The 22566-nt window shown below is 32.2% G+C and overlaps 1 protein-coding gene across 1 annotated transcript in view; it reads right to left on the minus strand.

The window, feature by feature from the left end:
• PTPRD (protein tyrosine phosphatase receptor type D) overlaps positions 1 to 22566 on the minus strand; it is a 2806204-nt gene that overhangs the window by 1118760 nt on the left and 1664878 nt on the right. The window contains 1 exon segment of the mRNA XM_074282898.1: positions 6373 to 6429. The gene's annotated coding sequence lies outside the window, so the exon portion shown is untranslated.

The raw sequence follows: 22566 nt of genomic DNA on the forward strand, positions 1-22566 counted from the left end.
AAATTCATTTAATTTAATCTCAAAGACTCTAAGAATTCAATAGTACAATTCATCCTCTGTACAACAGAAGGAGGTATATCATATTATTATGTCCTCCCCCAATCTTACATCCTTAGGGTTTAGCCCAATGCTTGTCAGATAGTAGCGACTTAAGAAATCATTTGTCCATTTACTAAAACAGTCCTATTTTCAAATGAACTCCTCCATGAGTCCTTATTGATTTTCTTCACTCTTGGATTCAACATAATATTTTTAATTGCACTAGATACTTTATGCATTTTATAAAATACCAACATACTAGGAACTTAACTCAAATATTACTAGAGGTAGAACAGAAAACTGCCAACATTTCTAAAACCTACAAGCTTACTTAAAATTCTGCAGCTGTTTCTACTTATTTCCCATAATCATGTGGTTCAATTAAATGAATTTGGCATTAAAAAATATGTAACAAATGAAATAATTGGAATGAATTTAGAACTTATCTGGAACATTAAAAACCGCTTTGCCTCTGTCTACTATATATTTTTATAATTGTGTTGTATTTCTCGTAGAAAGTACCTCTAGAAGCACATTGATCTGCATGATAGATCAGCATCTAATGTTTCTATACTTAATATACTTAAACCAAGGGGGACTGGTAACTCCCAATTCCCTCAACTGTAGTAAATCTGTTTGGGATTTCGTGACTTTTTATAAATAGCTAAACTTTATAGCTAAAAACCAGAATATACAATAAACTTTTATGCGAATTAAAATATTTGTGTATATATTGCTTCTAATGATTAATAATATGGGTTTGCTTATTTTTCGGTCCTAAATTAGATAACTAATGTCCATTATACAGAAGGGTCGTTTGATAAAAAATGTCAATATAATGAAAACACAATCATGGCCCACTTAACCAAACAATTGAGTTAGCTGAGAAAGATGTGATTGTGAAAAACTAAAGTGTGATTCTCATCAAAAAAAAAAAATTCTTGATTTTTATCAGTTACATTGAATTCTTAAATAGGTGTATTTTAATCTAAAATTGCCTTAAAGCAGGCTTTGAAAATAATTTAATGGACATTTTCAAACCATGTCTTCCCTTCAAATGCCCCATCATATGTTATAGAACATAAGCTATTTGTGGTTAGGTACTGTCTTTTCTTATTTATATCCCTGCTATTCAACAGAGTACCTAGCATATAATAAGCACTTAATAAATATTTTTTCATTATTAGATATTAAAATTTAGACAAACTTTCAGGCTATTACAATTGATATTTACTAAACATTGCTGTAATCAATCAATCAATAATCACTTACAAGTACTTATTACAAGATTTAAGTACTCTTTATGAAGAGTCAGGATGTAAGACCAGGGAGAATAAAAGAGCAAAAATGAAAGGATTATTTTCCCATTTGTTCACTACAAAGTCCCTTAACCAATTTAGTTTCCATATTTGCCATGCATTTAATTATATTTTTCTTTAGCTGTTTCCTTTTCAAAAATAATAATAATAATAATAATAATAATAATAATAATAATAATGCATTGAATCTTTAAGGCTATACCTCCTTTATGTATGTAAATAATTACATGCATGCATGCATACATACATATGTATACATACATATATGCATGGGGCTTAGATTATCAGGATTTTGCTTTATGGTATCTCAATATTTATAGTTAAAGACAAAATGTGAATTAATATTCTTGAATAAGAAACAAGCATTAATCTTATTACCTATCAGAATTTTTACATTTAGGTCATTAAATATAATTAAGTTAATGAAGTACTCCTTATTTTATTATACTGAGTAAAATTTGTCAATAATAAGATATCATATACTTGATTTTGACCAATATATTTCACATATTTTATAGGACCCAGTAGGGTTTTTTCCTTAATCAACATTTTCATAGATTGATAATTCTCAAAAAGGGATATAATGCTATCCAAATTAACAAATTATTACTTTACACAGTATTTTTAAAATAGGATATTAACTGATTTACTATTATTAGTTGTTCCTCACATATTGATTATTTCTCTCCATTTTATTGTCAGAAAATAGGCATTTAAGAAATGTTTATTTAATGTTAATAAATAGAAATGTGCTTCTGCTTCATTTGTATCACATATCATTTGAGAATCAATTATTAGCTAATAAATCAGTTCATTTGTTATACTTACATAATTCCATCTTTAATACACACACACACACACACACACACACACACACACACACACACATATATATATATATATATACATATATATACAATTTTACAAAGTTCTTTCTTGTTTGTTGACATTAATCCACAGGCTGTCTTTAGAAACAAATAAATTACATGCATTCATACACAAATACATATATACATTCAATTCAATTTAACCAGCATATTTTATATAGAGCTTTAAAAGAACTATCTTAAATACTGAAGGATAGTTAATATCCTCAGAAGTAATGCAATTATATCCTTCTTACATAAATAGAAGGAAATCCAGGGAAGCCATTTATTGCAGTCAGAGTCAGGTTATCAACTCTGCCCTTGGTTCTCTATAGAGCATGTTAAAATGACACAGTATATGGCCTCTGGGGCACACAACACAATATCAAGGCCACACAAACAAATTTCTAAGAGTGTTAAATATATCTATGAAATACATGTCATCTATTAAGTGCAATTGGAATAAAATAATTCATAGAATGTCCTTTATTTCACGAGAAGGTCCTAATGTTTTTTTCATCCAACATAAGCCTTTATTTCTCAAAATCATGGCTTTACCAAAAAACACAATCTTTTATTTTCAGAAAATTTAAACAAATAGGTTTACTGGTTTTCATTCCCTTTAGAATGCAAGGAAAACAATCTCTAAATTCCAACCTGAAGTAAGAGATATTACATTTAAACAGATTTTCATGTGAGTGTTTGTGAAGCAGATTTGATTTTTATTTGTTTCTTTTTGTTACTAGGCTGTATATTGTATTTTGTATGGCTAAAAATGATCAAAAAGCAATGTAGCCATGAATTTCACATTTCTGTTTTAATTTCACTCACTTCCTTTCTCCTAATTCTATCACTAACTTTCTAGACTTCAAACCTATCACTTCCTTAGCTCATACTGAAACTTCTGGCAGAATCTAAGATTTCTTTTCTCTGTAATATGCTTTTCACATCTGCAATTTGTCACGTCAGAATCTTCCTTCATTAGGCCCAATCCCAATTCTCCCACTGATGAATTTCTCCTGGAATCTCTCCTTTTTGAAAGAGATGAGGCTGTCTCTCTTTCAGAATTTTTAAACCTCAAACAATGCTTCCATTCCAAGCACCTTCTAATTTTGTCCCCTTTATAGCTATCTTTTGTGTATACTTTGTAATATGTTTCTTGATGCAGGGATTATCTTTATTTTTGCCTGAATATGTATCCCTTCTGCTTAGCACAATTCCAGGCAAATATAGCAAGTAATTAATAAACATTTCCTTCCTTCCTTCCTTCCTTCCTTCCTTCCTTCCTTCCTTCCTTCCTTCCTTCCTTCCTTCCTTCCTTCCTTCCTTCCTTCCTTCCTTCCTTCCTTCCTTCCTTCCTCCCTTCCTCCCTTCCTCCCTTCCTTCCTTCCTCTCTCCCTTCCTTCCTTTCTTTTTTCCTTTTTTCCTTCCTTCCTTCCTATTGTGAAATAAGAAGTAATTACAACTTATCTTCAGGAAGGTAATGTCCTTACCTTTCTGGAATCTTTTTTTCCCCTCTCTTTCCCATTCCCCAAACCCAATTTTTATGATTTTTTTTGTAAATTAGTAAATGGGGTGAGCAAGAATATATCTGTATGATAGGTTTCTGTAGGGGGGAAAAAATCTACCTATTCAAATATATAAGGTAAAAACTGTCTTTCTTCCAATTAAATCTTATATTGAAGAGTGATCAAAATCTTAGTCTCTTCCTAGAATTAATTTGCTATATTGATAGAACTGGAAGTGAAATGATGTCAGAGGGAGAGAAGATGGAATGTGCTGAAAAAAAATAAATCTTTTAGGAAAGGAGCAAGTCCATTCAGGAATTTCTATTTTCCTCATCTATTCCTTCACATAAGTAATGTGATACTTTCAATACTTTCTGACTAGGTTGCTTAAAGACATACAATGTAGCACTAGACAATCAGAAATGGCTACTGTTGAGGAGGAAATTGTTGGTATAGCAGTATTACCAAACAGCAAAAACTCTGTGACACATACAGTTCATTATAAATTGTATCCAAACAACAAAGGTGGATTGCAAGGAACCATTTAACCTTTTTCTAGATTTTTTGCATGATTCTTAAAGGGAAAAAAATGTTAAGTGAGACCATACTTTAAAACCTATCAGCATAATATCATCTGTCATGAAATTAAACAACAACAACAACAACAAAAAAGTTTATTTCCAATGGATATTTATTCCTAAAAGTCTCCACTATGTGGATTTTGAATTTTCAAGCTTCTGCCTCAATCTACTCAGCATGATTCATTAGGGCAATGCAGAATAAGACTTCTCTGGGCTATAATCTTTTCCATATCACATGACCTCTATCTTTCCATGCATGACTTCACTGCCTATGAAACCAGATTAAGATTCTGGAAATTAATTTTAAAAAATAGCTTTTCATAATTATGTAATACCTTGGTATTTTTAGGTAATGAACTCAGGTAATTTCATCTGACATTCTCAGCTTTCAGCTCGATACCTAGATTATGAAACTACCAATCATGGCTGGTTAATGGGGTTTAGAGTTATGAATCAGAATAAGTTCTTGATTAACGCAGCAGCTATAAAAATCTCTGGACTGCTGGTTCTGCACCATGAACCTATGTTCATATTAGACTTCAGGTTTATATTCTGAGTTCACCATTTTGACTTTATGCCTCCTTGGGACAAATGTTGTCTCAGGACCTTTAATTATTGTAATACCAGCAGAACCTAGGAAATGGACATCATTAGAAAATTAAGAATATTTACTCTATCATTATTTCTCTTTGCCTACTGACAAATTAGATTTTTTTTTTGTAATTGAGGTGACCATATGTTCAAATCTATGCAATTAACATAGCATTCTTTTAATTTGTAAATCCACATTTTTTAAAACCTGTTTTTACTCTGAGTTCTCTTCTTTTTCTGGTTTCTACTTTTTCTTGATGGTCATGATAGTGATGTTCTAGATTTTACTTCTGATTCTTTGAGTCAGTTTCAAATCCAGATATTGGAGCTACTTTGAATTCATCTTCTGGGGTTTGTGTCTGTGTCACTAAGTAGAGAGAAAGTGGAACAGAGTGGACTGAGGCTTCCAAATATAGCTCTGATTGCTTTTGATGCATTAAATAACGAAGGAGTTTCTCTGTTATCCTCCTGCTCCCAAATGTGCTCATGCAGATAAATGAAGACAATGCAGCAATGAATTTAAACAAATTTTACATTGCCTTTGATTGTCCAAGTGGGAGTCCTAAAGCAGAGCTTAGGATGAATGAGGTAGGAAGTACTTGAGAATGTTTGAGTTTAGGCTAGGAAAGAGCTGTCCATAGCAATTAATATTTTAAAAAAATACTGGACAAAAGCAACACACTTTGAGATTTTCATGTAACTCCAACTCTGAATTCATAGATTTGGGCATATACATATATATAAACATATATACACATATTTTATATACATATATATAATAATATCTATCTCAGAATAACTATTTAATATCTAAATGGAATAGTTCCTTCTGTATTTTATGTGATTTGCTTTAATTATATAGCTCCAGATCAATAGTTTTAGGCCCTCAAAATTGTTCTGATTTGATCCTTTATTACCAGGAAATTTCTGGCATCTTACCAAAGATGGGTTCAGAAATTTACTGTCTCTTCTAACTGGAAGTCTGGATGCAGTTCAGGTAAGACACTTTTCCTTCCCCACATAGGAAGGAAAGCAAACTGAATATATTTACATCCTCCTCCTCTCATATTCTAACAATAGTGCTGATAACAAGAAAGTTGACGATGATGATGGTGGTGAAGATGGTAGGCATCTATGATTTCTGCAACTCAGAATTTCACAAACTTGACTAAAATACTGAGAGGTTAAGTGATTTGACCACAGTCACAAAGCATCTGACATATACTAGCTTCAAATCCGTTTTATTGTCTACTTTACAATAGCTTTCAAAATATAGAAAACTAATACAGGAAATAATCTTCAAACCTATGCATAGCTCTATCTTCTTGTCATATTATAAAATCATGCAATTCAAAAGATATATAAGATGTCATTCCTGTCCAAATAAAAATTTCTCTTGCATGACAGCTAAGTAGTACAGGTGAGGGATCACTAGGCCTAGAGTTCAACTTTGGCCTCAGATACTTACCAACTGTGTGACCCAGAAGAAGTAAGTCATTAATCTCTGTCTGCCTCAATTTCCTACCTGTAAAATAAATATAATAATATGTACTTCCCACAGTTGTAAAGAACAAAGGAGATAATAATTGTAAAGTGCTAAGACAGTGCATAGTACATAATAGATGATTAATAAATGCTTCTAGAAAAGAGGATTGAGCATAGATTGGATACTGCAAGATGATAAATTCCAAGTGTCCTCATTTTAGAGAAAAAGAAACAGTCTCAGAGATTCACATAGCTGGTGAGTGTCTGAGGCACGATTTGATCTCAGGCCTTTCTGAGTATCTGTCTAATCAAAGCTTATCTCTGATGTGAACACCATTATTAGGGTAGCAAGGATAGCTAGAGACAATGATAGCAATCTGGTCAAATGGGAAGTTTATATTGGAAGAGAAAAGAAGATAAATAAAACTCTTACTGATACAAAAAAGAGGATTCTGGGAAGATGGCAGGATTTTCTCCACAAAGAAGACCAAAAAAACCCAGCACTTCAAGGTGAATATAGAGCAGCAAAAATAACAAGAATTGGAGCAGAACATCTTGGGACAACTGAAGAAGATTGGAAGAAAGCTCACTGGGATAGAGGTTTACATTTCACCAAGTGAGTGAAATATAATCCCCAGGCAAGTACCACAGAAACAGCAAGCAGAAGGCTCTGAGGGTACCTTGGTTGGGAGGTAGTCACAGTCACAGGAATTTTCATGAGCAGTGTGGGGAGTGGGTCAGTATCAGGAGCTGGACATAAGCCAGGATAGGAGTGTGGTGTTAGACTGAAAGAGCATAAAGGATGCTAGCACTTCAAAAATCAAATGAGAGAGGTTGGGAGGGGGGAGGGGACAGAGTTGAATGAACAGTCCAAGAAAAACAAGATTATGAAAAGAAAGTCAACCAACTAAGTGAAATAGAGCCAGAATTTTAAGGAAGAAACTCAGTCCTTGAAAATTAGATGTGGACAAGGGGAATCCAGCAACATCATAAGAGACTAAGAAATAATAAAAACAAAATATACAAAATGAAAAAAAAAACATAAGCAAATATAAGATATCTGATAAAAAAGAACAACTGATCTCAAGAACCAGACAATAAGAGAGAACACAGAATAATTTGAAAACTATTATCAAAAAGATAATCTTGATACAATAATACAAGAAATAATTAAAGAACATTGTCCTGGAGTATTAAGACCAGCAGGGGGTTGGGAGAGAAGGAAAATGATATATATATTAAAAAAAAATTATCACCACTTGAAAAAGATCCTAACAGGAAAACCTACAGGTATATCATAAATTCCAAAATATCCAGATTAAGGAAAAAAATATCATGAGCAACAAGAAAAAAACAAAAACAAACAATTCAAATACAATGGAGCCACAATTAGGATCATACAAGATCTAGCAGTGGCTAAAAGGTGTTGGAACATTATACATAGAAGAACAAAAGACCTGAGTTTGGAGCAGAAATTTTCATATCATACCCAACAAAGTCATGCATAATCCTGAATGAAAAAGCAATGGACATTCAATGAATTGCAAGACTTTCAGGATTTTGTTCAAAATAACTTTATATATAACCTTATAGAAAATTAGCATATGAGTCAAGAAAATATAAGGCAAAAATAAAAGACTAATTACAATGGACTCAGTAAGTACAGATTGTTTACTTTTTATACTTAGAAATGTTAATTGTATGTCTATGGTTGTAATTAGTAATTGGGTAGATCAAAAGAAAGACTGGGGAAAAAATGAGAATAATAGAGCTGAACATAATGTAACTCTAAAAAATCAAAACTGTGTAAAAAAAGTCAAAAAGTAATTATCTCATACAAAAGAAATTCAAGAGGAAGAACTGAAACAGAGCTCCAGAGAAGGGTTGGAATTCTGGAATCCTATTATCATCAGGAATGTCTTAAAGGGATTTTATCTATGTATTTCTCTCTCTCTCTCTGCCTTCTAAATTCTCTCTCTCTTTACCTTGTAAATTGAGAGAGGAACAAGGGGACATGGGATAGGGTTGGGAAATAGAATAAGGGAGTGATTCTTGGAGGGAGGTTATATTAAGTAATAGGGTTATATATGAATAGAAGTAAAACAGAGAAGTCAAGAGGGATAGGAATAAGGTAAAATGGGTAGTTAGGAAAGTAAACAGCAAGTAATTTAGTTTAGATGTGAATTGGATGAATTCATCATAAAATAGAAGTAGCAGATTGAAAATTTGAATTCAACTATGTGTTATTTTCAGTAAATGTTTAAAAAAATGAGATACAGACATGAAATAAAGATCAGGAGTAAAATTTATTATGTAAAAAAAAATAAAGGTGGTAATTATGAACAAAATTAAAGTGAAAATAGATTTAATTAAAAGAAAAATTGGAAGCTGTACCATATGTCTGCCATGTTAATAAATATTGTTTTAGACTTTAAAATAATTAGACAGTATAAGGTTGGAATATAGCTATAGGGTAGGAAATGGTGAACTGGTGGATTTAGTAAAATATGCAAGACTTGTTCTATGAATAAAGATGTTATTCATCTTCATAGAAACAGAGGACACATTCAAATAAGAATAACACTGTCTTATATACCATGTGAATGCATAAATATATGATTAGAGATATCTATGTGCATATATGTATATTCATACATGTGTATACATATATGTATTGTGTATATATACACACATGCATACATATACTTATGTGTATTTATGCTTAATTGTAGACTTCTGGGGAGAATGAAAAAGGGAAAGATAAATCAAAACATGTACAGCACATAACAAAATAAAACCTACAATGATACAAAGATGGAGAGTTCTGAATACAATCTACAGTATTTATATATAGGTTTTCTTGAAAGTGTTTTATATTTTGCATCACCTCATGTTCTGCTGTGGTCATAGCATTTTTTCTTATTTTTTATTTGTTTAAAATAAAAATGCTTATTTATCCATATACACATATAATACATTTATTTGGTACATGGGCATCAGAATTATTTAGAAGGAAAAGCGTTCATTTCTTCTTTTTTTAGATACACTTGGTTTTGACACATTATGACTCTTTAATACATTCCCAATCAAATCACCCAGACAAAGATATGGTTTATCACGTTATTGATAGGACTAAATGCCATGCATTTCACTAGTGTTATCTCTCCATGTTGATTCCATTTACATTGCTGTACTGAAAGGGGATTCTACTTTTTTAGTTTTGCTTTAATAGCATCTAAACTTATGCACATGGACAATTAAAGAATAGAATAATGAGATGCTTGCTGTGGTATAAAAAAAGATTTATAAAAGAGTGAAATGAATTATGGCCTTTTTTATTAGAAGAATCTAAATATAGGGAGTGGAAGTTGAATTTTGATGAATGAGTATTTGGAGAAGCAGAGAACATACACTTCCTTTTAGTAACTTTTATAATAGTTTACTATATAATTTTATTTATAATAAATTTATAATAGTTTACTATATAATTTTAAATGAATATATTGGGAAGTGTCTGTTCTAGTGGATAGAGAGCTTGCCTCAAATGATGAAGAGCTAGATTCAAGTCTGGCGTCAAGTACAAGCAAACTTTGTGACCCTCGCTAATTAGACCTTGGCTAATTTAACTTCTTAATGTCCAAGACAATTCTTCCAGATGATAAGTTGTGGGGGAAAAAATATCAGTTTTCATTGTCAGCTACACATCAGCACTATTCACATTTATGACATTAGGTACTAACTGAAGAATTGTACATTGCATATGTTAAGTAATTGTTGTAGGTAAGTATTGTGCTAAGCACTAGAAATACAACTAGAAAAAGTAAGATAGTTCCTGCCTTCAAGGAGGTCACATTCTAATGGGGAAGACAACACATATGGAAAGTTTCAGGTTCAAATCATGTGGAAAGTTCCCATGGATTTTAGAGTGGAGCAACAAAGCAGATACTAAAGGCTTCTCTTTAATATTATTTCCTCGGACAAAATCATATCAGTTTCTCACTTAGAAGATTTTGATAATGCTAATAGCTATAGTGGTGAGAATTTTCTTTTTTGGACCTTCAGTAGCCGTGACTATTTAGTACCTGCAACTTCATCTCCATAGGGGTTACTTCCCAGGATGATGTCCATGGGCATTGGGCTGGAAGTATTTTTCTGCTAAAGACTCTTGTTTTCAACGCTCTAAACTGTCTTCAGGTTCTAAGGGGAAATGGTGGTCAAAGTGATAATGGTGGTGGAAATGGTTTGACTTGCAAGGCACATACTCTCCCCTTCAGCTTATCTTGATGTTTCAACTAGATTGCCTTCCCCATCCTTTGGGTGGCAGATTCTTAGTGGTTAGTGAGATAGGTGCCCCTGCTCTATAGGACTTAATTTCCTCAATGTTAGTTGTGAGTGCCAGGCCAGAACCATGAATGATGTTACAGAGGGGTATTGCCTCTTGTGTTTATCTTCTTGTCGGGGGCAGGTGTGCAACAGTTGTTGCTTACAGTGATAAGGAAAGTAGATCCCTTTTCCCAATAATTTCTGTACTCAGTGATGACTATGTGGCTTGGCTTAAATACTGATCTATTGGTGATAGGGAAACATTTGGACACCTCAGTTATTCATATAAGTCTTATCTTCCTATAAAATTATACTCTCCAAGGAGAAAAGAGTTGCAACTTAACTTGATTATAACATTTAAGCTTTAAATTTATATTAGTGAATAGCACAAAGAATGAGTTATGCAAAGATTCAGTGACTAAGATAAAGTGTTCAAGCAATCAATCAGTCAAGAAACAGATCCTAAACAGTGATTTTTCATAAAGTGCTATATTAGTTTCAATGGTCTATACAAATAAGTGTAGGGTATGATAAATACACTCCAAGTGTTTATAATAGGAAATTATGGAAGATAAAGTTTAATAAATAGTCCATATTTGGGGTAACTTTATAACTAAGAAAACAGTTTGAGTCCTATGACATATATAAAAAAGGGTATGCATTAGTAATCATACCATTAAAACAATGTTTAGGTAAGAATAATTTTTTATAACACTGAAGTAGAGAAACTAGAGGCAGAAAAATCAATTTAAGAAGTAGAAGTAGAGCTTCTATAATAAAGTATGGATGTTATCCATAGTGGAAGATGTCCATCCCCCATCTGCTATTCTGCCTGAGTTTAATTCCCCCAAATAACATGTTTCTTTCAGGCTGAGGTCATCGTCTCTAATATTATCACCATCCTGGTAATTCTAGCTGACCTCCCTTTGTCTCCCCTCTTCTCTAATTGGAAGACTACAAAGTGGCATAATATATTCCTAATACTTCATTCATGAAGGCAAAAACCAAATTCTGACTCATTCCCCTCTATTTGCCATTCCAGCTTGTTTCAACTTTATAAAATAATGTGCCTCCATGTTGGGTAGACCTGGTGTTGCTTCCATGTATACATACTTTCCCCCCTCCTTTTATATCTTATCTCCCCATATTGGATTGTAAGCTCCTTGAGGGCCAAGACTATCTTTTATTATTATTATTATTATTATTATTATTATTATTATTATTATTATTTGTATTCCCAGCACTTAGCACAGTGTCTTACACACAGGAGGAACTTAATAAATATTTATTGGATTGGATGATGGAAGAGGAAGACTTAAAAATTCAGGGCATGCATGAATTTCAAATTTGGAAATTGTATCAATAGGACCTAGGGTCTGACAGGATGCAAAGAATAAAACACAGAGGTGTAAAAGATGTTTCCTAAGATCCTTGTCCAGTAAATGGTGTCACTAAAAAGATGATTAAATTTGGAAGATAAATTAAAATGATTTGGGAGTGAGCTGGAAAAATAGACATTAGTTTTGCATAAAGATATTTCTTATAGCCACTTGCAAATATGGAATAGAAGCTTGTGTAAGAACTTGGGAATGAAGAACTATTAGTTGATTTGTCTCTATTATAGTTGTCTCTATTATAGAAGTAGCTATAATCTATAGTTGATGTCTCTATTATAGAAGTAGCACTTAAAAATAGTAAATAAGATGATTTTTCTGGTAGAGAGAGTAGAGAGAACAGAAACCATAGAATGAGGATTCCATTATATCCTATAGTTGTTGGAAGGAAGAGAGATTATAAAAATAAGGAATGATAAGATCGGTAGGAAAAGAGCCATGAATAAAATATCCAAAAAAAATCCATAGAAAAGGGTGTTGCAAAGAGGCTTTACTGAATAGTATTAAATTCATTAGAGAAATTAACAAATGTAAATAAAATTACTTTGTGTTTAAATGAAGTGAAAGGGTTTTAGTGATCTTCAAGATTCAGCTTTGGAAGGAATGATGAGAAAAACAGACACATGGTGGGGAAAAGCAAAAAAATAAAAATTAAAAAAAGGAGGCAAGAGGTTTTCAAGAAGATTGGTATGAAAGAGGGAAAAAAATAGGATTTATATTAGAAGGGTTTGTAAGGTAAATAGGTAACAATGATATCAGAAATAGTAAGAACTTCTTGAAAGTGACTGAAATTGTTGTAAATAAAAAGAATAAGTTTAAAAATGAAATTCTTAATAAATTAAAATATGTGAGGATGACAACAAAAAGGGTTGGTTTGGAGAGCATTATTGTCTAATCAAGGCTAAGTGCAATATATATGTATCCATACATATAAAAACAAGCACACATATACTTACATGCATGTACATATTTTAATATATATATATATGCACATTTTTGTGTATACATATATATATATATATATATATATATATATATATATATATATATATATATATATCCCAACAATGTGCTATAAAATAGAATGTAATAGGAGGAAGATTAGCATTTTTTGAGGATAATCATTGTTCCTCCTTACATTTATATCTATCTTCTTAGAGACATATATACAGTATAATTTCTGCTGTCAGCTATGTGAATTTCAACAGAAAGGGTATCAAAAGTGATGAGGTAATAGGGAACCTCAAAATGATGAGGTAACTTGAACCAAATCATGAGGTAAATACCTAATAATGAAGTATATACCTCAATAGGATTAAGTGAGGTCTAGTGGCAGGATTCGGGGTACATGGAGCTCCCCTGCAACCCCCTTAGGATTCGGTGCAAGGATACAAAGTTAAGTCAGGTCTAGTGGCGGCGAGAGTCCCCTGTAAATGAATTTACAGGCCGAAAACCTAGATGGGTAAAAGATGTTTATTGCCAGGTTTGGAAGCAAGGTTAAGGTCTGGTTAGTAAAAGGTATTAGATAGAGGAAGATAAATGCCGAAAGCAGCAGGGACAGAGAATCTCTGATGCAAGCATCTTAGCTGGCATCTTTCAAATCTCTGAACCCAAGATGATTCTAGCTTTGCTCTTTTTATCTGCTTGAAGAAATAGTGGGCGGAGCCCAGGTTAATTCCTTGAAGGCCAGATTTTTGGTGGGCTTTATTCAAGCCAACTCAGATCCAGTGGGGATGGCTGGGTACAGCCCAAACTGGATCAGATATAGATCTTTTCCCTTAGGAATATCTTGTCCCAAAGGTAGATCAGACAAGGAATCTTAAAGGGGCTACGCCCGCTACAAAAAGAGTGGGAGTTCAACCAGTAGAATAGGTAAAGGGCTGGCTTGGATGGTATTGGAAAGATAAAAGTATGCTAACTCTATGATATTTCCAAAGTACATTTCCCCTAAAGATTTCAGAGGGCTCAAAAAAGGAACTCATTTCAAGTATTTGACAATAATAAAATACATTATTGTGCATGAAATATTTTTCAATATTTCAAATAATATAATAATGCAAACCAATAAAGGGGATAAATTGTGAAGGGAACTACAGGGAATAAAAAGAAAAGGTAATACCAAAGAAAATAGAAGGAAGAATTCAACCTAGTCCACAATGGACAAATTCAATTCTGAGTTTTTAGGGAATTCTGTTTCCCTCCTCCATTTTGTTGTGCTGATTCTAAAAAGGAAAAATTAGATATATTCAAGAATTCCATTGCAATTTATTTTTATTAAATAGGTCTATATATTCTACTTTTCAAATCTCTTGCATAGCCAGAATATGTTAGGATATGGTTAGATGGTAAAGGGCAGCTATGATTAATTTTGTATGTTAATCCAAAGATCTTGAAAGGCTTACATTGTTTTGTGGGTGTGGGGGTGTGTATCTAAATATATATATATATATATATATATACACATATTCATATTTTAAAATCTCAATACATGATTGGACTCGAATATGCATATAAATATATTTTGAATAAACTTCATTTATAAGACAACATGAAGTGTTGAACACTGTCAGGAAAATTTCACAAAATCTTTTTTTTTTTCTTTTTTTTTTTCTTCCCCCTGAGGCTGGGGTTAAGTGATTTGCCCAGGGTCACACAACTAGGAAGTGTTAAGTGCCTGAGATCACAATTGAACTCAGGTCCTTGTGACTTCAGGGCTGGTGCTCTATCCACTGCGTCACCAAGCTGCCCCCTAAATTTCACAAAATCTTGATTCTGATAATTAGTAATTATATAACCTTACTTCTTTGGAACTCAAGTAATCCCCTAAGACTTGATGTAATAAGTAATAAATATGTTGTGATTTGCTTTAGTGGAGGAAATTCCCTATAGTTCATCACTGTATATTTGTAAGATCAATGCTTTTTAAGAGTTGGAAGAGACCTTAATGATTATCTAGTTAAACTAACCAATTTTCCCAACAATCCAGAAGCTAAGTACAAGGTAGCTTAGTGAAATGACTTATTCAAAGTCACATAGGTGGCTCATTCTAAATCCATTATTTAGGAATCCTTGTCTTGTTTGTGTGTGTGTGTGTGTGATGTACCTCTTTAATAGACTGATAAAACAGAGAGAGTTAATGTTTTTAAATATATAAATTAAAATACATAAGATTATGCAACACATAAATGTTGTTGAAATGTAATTGTTAAGACATGGATTTTATTCTAAATCAGGAAAACAGAAAATTTTAAGTTAGTTTTAATTAAAATTCTAGATCAGCTATCATAATTTAATTTTATTGTTTTTATCTTATAATGGCTTTTAATATTGATAAACATAGAGAAAATGAACAAAAGGTAATATATGTATATATAATAAATTATTAAAGATTTCTCATATTTTTTTAATTATTAGGATTTTTCAAATCACATACACAAGACTAAAATATGTGTGTATCTATGACATAAAATTAAAAATATAAATATGAGATTTTGTTCTTGTAATATGAAGTAAAATTGATTTTACATGGCATACATGGTCAGATGAAGTTTGTATGTTAGTTGATTCTGCTTATTTTCACTGTAACAAAAGAGGTCTCCATATAGGGATTATATTGGTAAATTTTTGTGATTAAAAACAAAAGATCTACAAAACTTAAAACTTCTAGAATCAATTTTCTGAAATCAACTTTTAAGACTCAACTTACATTAAGAAAATAAGAAAGTGAATATTATCATAATTGCTTTGTTCACACACCCATCTCATATTTTTGGATATCCCTTCATTTTCAAGGCCTAATTTCTAACTTTGTTAGAAATTGTTAGCTTTGAGAGCAACTTTTGAAGGCAAATTCCATTACCTTATTATAATCAAAATTGTTATCAAGATTATTATAGCGTTAGCAAGAAGTAATGTTTTCAGGCAGATGTAGTTGAATATTTTTGACATGTAGTAGAATGCTTAAGAAATAGAGGTCCAGAAAGAAAGAAATCTCATTTGACAATGCCTGGAGGGGACTAGTAGGCATATAAAAATGTGCTGATGATATAGGATTTTCATTGTTAACATTTGATGTGACTGTATGTAAAATAAGTTGCCTATCAGTGTCGAATTGCTGTCTCTGAAACATCTTTTTTTTTTTCCCTAAGCAGTTCAATCTCATTTTTAAAAGCCAAACCAAAGCTTAAAGAAAGTAAAACTGTTGAGAACAGCTATAGTTGTAACACATGGCTTTTAAATGAAAAAATCAATCTTGATAGTGAGAAAAACAACAAAATTTATCACTTACAAAATCAAACATTTCCACTTGAATATCGCACAATGGATAATAAAGCAGAGTGCATCAGCCTTTCTACTCAAGACCAGACTAGGTCCCACAAAGTATTTTCCAAACTCTAGAGGATAGAAGAGCTTTTTTTTTTTTTTTTTGTTGTTGTTGTTGTTGTTGTTGTTGTTGTTGTTGTTGTTGTTGTTGTTTTTTGTTTTTGTTTTTGTTTTGGGGTTTTTTCTTATGTACTATATTCTATATCCTATCCACACTACAATTTTCTGTGAAAGATGAATAAATAAGATTCTGATTTTCCCAAGATACAGAAGTAAAAATGATCCCACTGATTGAATTCTACCTTGTATTCATTACTAATCCTTTTTCTGGACCAAATTTGTTACTGGGAATTTTTGCTCTGATTTCAATGCCATAAACTACAGCTTAGGTAAGGAACTTGAAGCATACCTTTAATTAAGGGAAAGAGGATGACATCCCATCCATCATGAGGACAGAAGGAACAGAGGATAAGGCTACAGATAAGGAAGCCCCTCCATGGGAGGGGTAGATATGGTAGTTAGGAAGACTTGATATAAACCTGCCTTACCAAATACATTTTCTTGCCTAATAGTTTCTACACTAAAAATATCTTGAAATGCCTTTAATCCCTTTCAATTTTATAATTTGTAACTAAGCTTCAATTGCCTCATGCTCATTTCAGCTCTCCTTTGGACTTTATATCTTTAAATTAACTGTAAGAACAAAGCCACATCCTGAACTCTCTGCTTATTGTTTTCATTTTGATTCTTCATTTTTACATTTGTTTCTCACAAAATTTCTCCTTTAAAGTATGGCAAGGATACTAAGAAGAGAAAATATTTTTCATTAAGCAACATGTGTTAAATATTTCTAATGCATACAATTTTGTGTTTAATATTTAAGAACATAAAAAAAAACTTTCTTAACTTCATAGGGTTATAATTTCTTTTCATTCCTTGGAAAAAAAGCAATAAATATGGCCATTTTTATATAATCTCAAATCTAGAATACAAATTCCAGAAATAACACTAATTTAAAGGATTAAAATATTTACATAGATGCCTATTATCTATGACCCAGTCCTAGAGAATATTATCATAGCATATAATTTTAAAATGTTACTATAATCTGTGGACTATCAAAATACCAATAAAACTCAAATGTTTACATTGTCTAGCTGTCTCATGTTTATGGAAACATTCACATTCACAGGAAAATGAATAACTACAAAGGAAAGCTAGAAAATGGGGTTTAAACTGAGATACTTTTCTAATAACTTCTCACCTATCCCCCCTGGGAACAGTGCCAGACAACTAGGGACTAATGTTTGCCACTCTGGGTTGATATTTACAATATCACTTGAAAGAACCCATCTAGTGGATTCAAAGTAACATTATCTTTTATTTACCTGCAACTCATTTAAATATTTTTATAATTAGAAGTTTATTTCTTCAGATTAGAGCTATTAAAATAGATATTTTAATGCAATTTAAAATATAATATATTCCACAGATGAAGGTGAATTTTTACATCAAATGAATTTATTTGAACTACAAAATTTTGATAGCTGTGAAGCATGCTGGGTTCATTAACTCTAAAGAGCAGAAGGGACCAGAATATGTTCTTTAAAGTATAATTTTTAAATGCTTCAGGGTAGGATTTATATACCATCATAATTTAGGGAAATAACAGTGCCTCACAAAATGGTAGGAGTTTCCTCATCTAAAAATTCACTATTTCAATGAACTCACATGTCCAGTTCATAACAATTAGTCAATCAACAAATATTTTTGAAAGGCTAGTAAGTGCCAGGCTCCCTTTTAAGCATTAAAGACTAGCCCAAAGAATTACTATAGTAATAAACTTAGTCTTGCTATCCTACATTATAAAATAAGGAACCTTCCCCCCCTTCTGTTTGTTTTCTATAAAACATAAATGAAGAGAGAAATGCTAAATGAAAATAGGAAATCAATGCCTGGCATTCTAAATAGCTTCAGCATTTTCTTAGTCATAGCATTTGAAAGATTTGGGGGTTTTGTTCCCTAAATGAGCAGTGTGATTCTCCCCCTTTTCTTTGGCTGGTATATAGAGATCTGCTCTATAGGGAATACAGCTTGGGTTAAAAAGTGTAGCAGAATACCAGCTTCAAGGAGTGGGTTGCAAGCCAACTTTACAGTGTAGCAGTGAAGCAAAAACTGTCCAGCTGCTAGACTCATCTCCTTTAATTTGTCTCTTAGCTACTGTGTGCACACCTCACATACCACATTCTAATATCCTTACAGACTTTTCAAGGACTCTGCTGAATTATTACTTCTTTATTTGTTTCATACACTCTGCTTTCAGTGTACACTTCCTTGAGGCTAAAGAAGACTAAAAAATTCTTTCTAAGACATCAGAGAGGTCATCAGAAAGCAATAAACAGAACTTCACATAATCAGGAGTCTCTGATACTCCATGCATCCCTTTGACCTTGAAACATTGCTGATGCTGTATTGAAAGAAAAGCTAGTCCTTTTAGAACTTGTTTTCATATTCACAGATATTTTGCATATGTCATATTTATTAGCAATTGAATAAATTGTTTTTTTCTCATCTTATGATATTTTCTCCAGTCTAAGGAATCATTCTATCTTTATTTAATGAAACATATTTATGACTTATGATGTGCAAGGGACTGTATTAGGCACTGGAGTCACAGAAATGCATAGGAAGCAGAGGATACATAGGGAAAATTAACTAGGAATTTCTATTAGGAAAGTATAATGGAGTTTTCTTTCAAATATAGGGACAGGAAAGCAAAAAAGCAATTATTAAGTGCCTACCATGTGCCAAGAACTGTGCTAAATGCTTTATAAATATTAACTCATTTAATTCTGACACAGGTTCATAATGTTCCATTCATTTCAACTTTGCAAACATTTTTAAGGACACCTGGGGAGGTTGTGTGCCTTAATGGATAGAGAATTGACATCAGAAAGACCGAGGTTCAAGCCACATCTTTAAAAATGGGTACTCTACTTGTGTGGTACTAGGGGAATCACAGCCTTTAAGTTTCCCAGGCAATTCTCTTAGGCATGACTATAAACTGCAGAAATATACTGCCTACATTATTATTACCTGACATTCCTTATATCAATGAAATCACAGGCCACAGCTCTGTCCTCATGTACAAAATACTATACAAGCACTAGGGACATTAAGATGAAAAACACTAAAGTCTTTGCTCTCAAGTAATTTAGAATTTATTAAGGGATTATAAATAATAATTTGCATTTCTAAAGTGCTTTAAGGTTTACAAAGTTATTTCCTCCTAGCTTTTGTAAAGTTGGCAGCACAAAAACGAACATCCCTATTTTGCTAAAGAAGAATATTTAAGTAATGCTCCTTAAGATTATCTAATAATTTCATTAAATAGGTTATTTTAGTTGAAGTAATGCAGTTTTTGAAAATTTTGTAGTAGATCATTTATTGAAGCAATAATCACTAAGTTTCAGTCAATAGCTCAAAGACCAACTGTCATATAATATCAATCACACTTAAAATCTTCTTTTCTTACCATTTCAACATTTTTTTGTTTCTTGCCCACAGATATAAAGAGCTATGTACCAGTATATGGTGTACAATCAATTTCTCCTCTCCTTATGTCTACTATTAGGGGTCCAAATTGGAGGTTGAAATAATTACTTGAAAGTTTCTCAAGTTGTATTTTTTTAATTGTACAAAACCTAAACTAAAGTGTAATCCAACCCAACCCAAACCAAACCAAACAAATAACCTTACACAAAACTTCTTTTTTGAAAGAATATATTTGATTACAAATGGCTATATTAAAATACCTATTGGTGTTGTTATGGGGAAATAATGTTGGATAGGAAACTAGGAGATCAGAAAAGGAAGCAAGGAGTTAAGTGGGAGATGTAGTGTTGTTCCAAATTGATGTGAGCTGACATATTGAGAGAGAAGATCAAAGATCAAAGTTATAATGGCTCAGGCTTATACATTGTTGTATCATGGCTTTGGTTTCCATGTTAAATCTTTGTCTGTTTCAAACTGGATGTACCTTCAGAAAGTAACTCTGGCTGATATCTGACTTTCCTACTATCTATTAATTTCCTTTCTTGTTTCCTCTGTGACTAAAATCTGAGGTGAAATAAAACTTTCTTCAGTTCCATGCTTGAAAGCTATACAAGTAGGGGTAAAGACTGACTTGATATATCATCCATGTTTTTGCAAAAAAGGATGAGATAATAATCTGATGTTTATCATAAGTGGAAACATAAATCAATGTTTATTTTTCAAAGACAGCTAAATTAGTTTTTTTGGTTTATCTTTCTCCGTTTCTCCACTGGGCTTCAGTAGAAAAACAACTATACCTAATATTATAATTATAACACAAAATTAAGTAGTTTTTTAAAGCTTTTCAATGATAATAACCATTGTTATAGGTTGTGCAAATATTATTATACCCACCCTACAGGTTAGTAAACTAAAGGTCAGAGAATTTTAAGTCATTTGCCCTTGACCATAAAATCAATTTATTCTGGTGATAAGACTTGAACCCAGATTGCATAATTCCAAGATAAAACCAAGCTGAATCTTTCTGCTTTCTTTTCCATTTGCTTTTGATGGTTAACTATAAACTTTATGTTTCAATTTCTTATCTTTGAAATGTACACAGTATATGTGCAAAAATGTTTCTGGCAGCCTTTTCATAGTGGCTAGAAACTAGAAATTGAATGGATGCCCATCAATTAGAAAATGGCTGACTAAATTATGGTATATGAATGTTATGGAATATTATTGTTCTGTAAGAAATGACCAGCAGGATGAATACAGGGAGGCTTGGAGAGACCTACATGAACTGATGCTGAGTGAAATGAACAGAAATAGGAGATCATTATACACTTCAACAACAATACTATCTGAGGATCAATTCTGATCATTGTGGCTATCTTTGGCAATGAGAGGATCTAAATCAGTTCCAATCAATCAGTGATGAACAGAACCAGCTACACTCAGCGGAAGTACACTGGGAAATGAGTGTGGACTGCTTGCATTTTTGTTTTTCTTCCCAGGTTATTTTTACCTTTCTAAATCTGATTTTTCTTGTGCAACAAGAGAACTGTATAAATATGTACACATATATTGCATTTAAGATATACTTTAACATGTTTAACATGTATGAGACTGCCTGCTATCAAGGGGAGGGGATAGAGGGGAAGAAGGGGAAAGTTGGAACAGAAGTGATTGCAAGGGTCAATGTTGAAAAATTACCCATGCATATGTTTTGGCAATAAAAAGCTATAATAAATAAATACACACACACACACACACACACACACACACACACACACACAGTAGGGGCATTTAGGTGGCACAGTGGATAGAGCACTATCCCTGAAGTCAGGAGGACTTCAGTTCAAATCTGGTCTCAGATACTTAACACTTCCTATCTGTGTGACCCTGGGCAAGTCATAACTTCAATTGCCTCGGCAAAAGCAAATAAATAAATAATAAAATATACATAGTGTTTGTCTTATTTCCCTTAGAGAATTGTGAATAAATGAGATAATGAAGATGAAAATGCTTTGAAAGGTACAAAGTGGGATGAACATAAAGTACTATTATTATGTTCAGCATCCAATAAACTGAAGTCAATTGATGAATATTAAATTACACACCCATCAGAAAATCTCATTTAAACCAAGGGGATAGCTCACTTTTATTTCTACTTTTATAGTACTTTAAATGTGTGAACAAAATAATGTTCACAAAATCTTCATCAAAACTTAGTAGAGATTATTGGCCCTATTTGAGTACTGAAGGTGACTCTTCTTAGATGTGATCTGCACAAACATGAACATTTACAGTAGTTTGAGAAATGAAATGAGTTCTTACACCTTGTCAAATCTATATTAGTGTATGCTATAGTTCTTGCATGAACATACAATCTAGTAGGCTTACTACTGTTTTAGAATCAAAAGCAGACTCCAAACTCTGAAGCCCCTTTTTGAAAAATCACTGAAACCATTTGACTTTGACTATGAGAGCAATTGTTTCCATTGACTGAATTCTAGGCAAGTAGCATAAAGTAATTAATTAAACTGTAATCAGTAAACAGTATTCCTAACCCAGAACATTAACTCTCAATACATATG

The sequence above is a fragment of the Sminthopsis crassicaudata genome, chromosome 1, assembly GCF_048593235.1.
Source record: "Sminthopsis crassicaudata isolate SCR6 chromosome 1, ASM4859323v1, whole genome shotgun sequence".
NCBI lineage: Eukaryota > Metazoa > Chordata > Mammalia > Dasyuromorphia > Dasyuridae > Sminthopsis > Sminthopsis crassicaudata.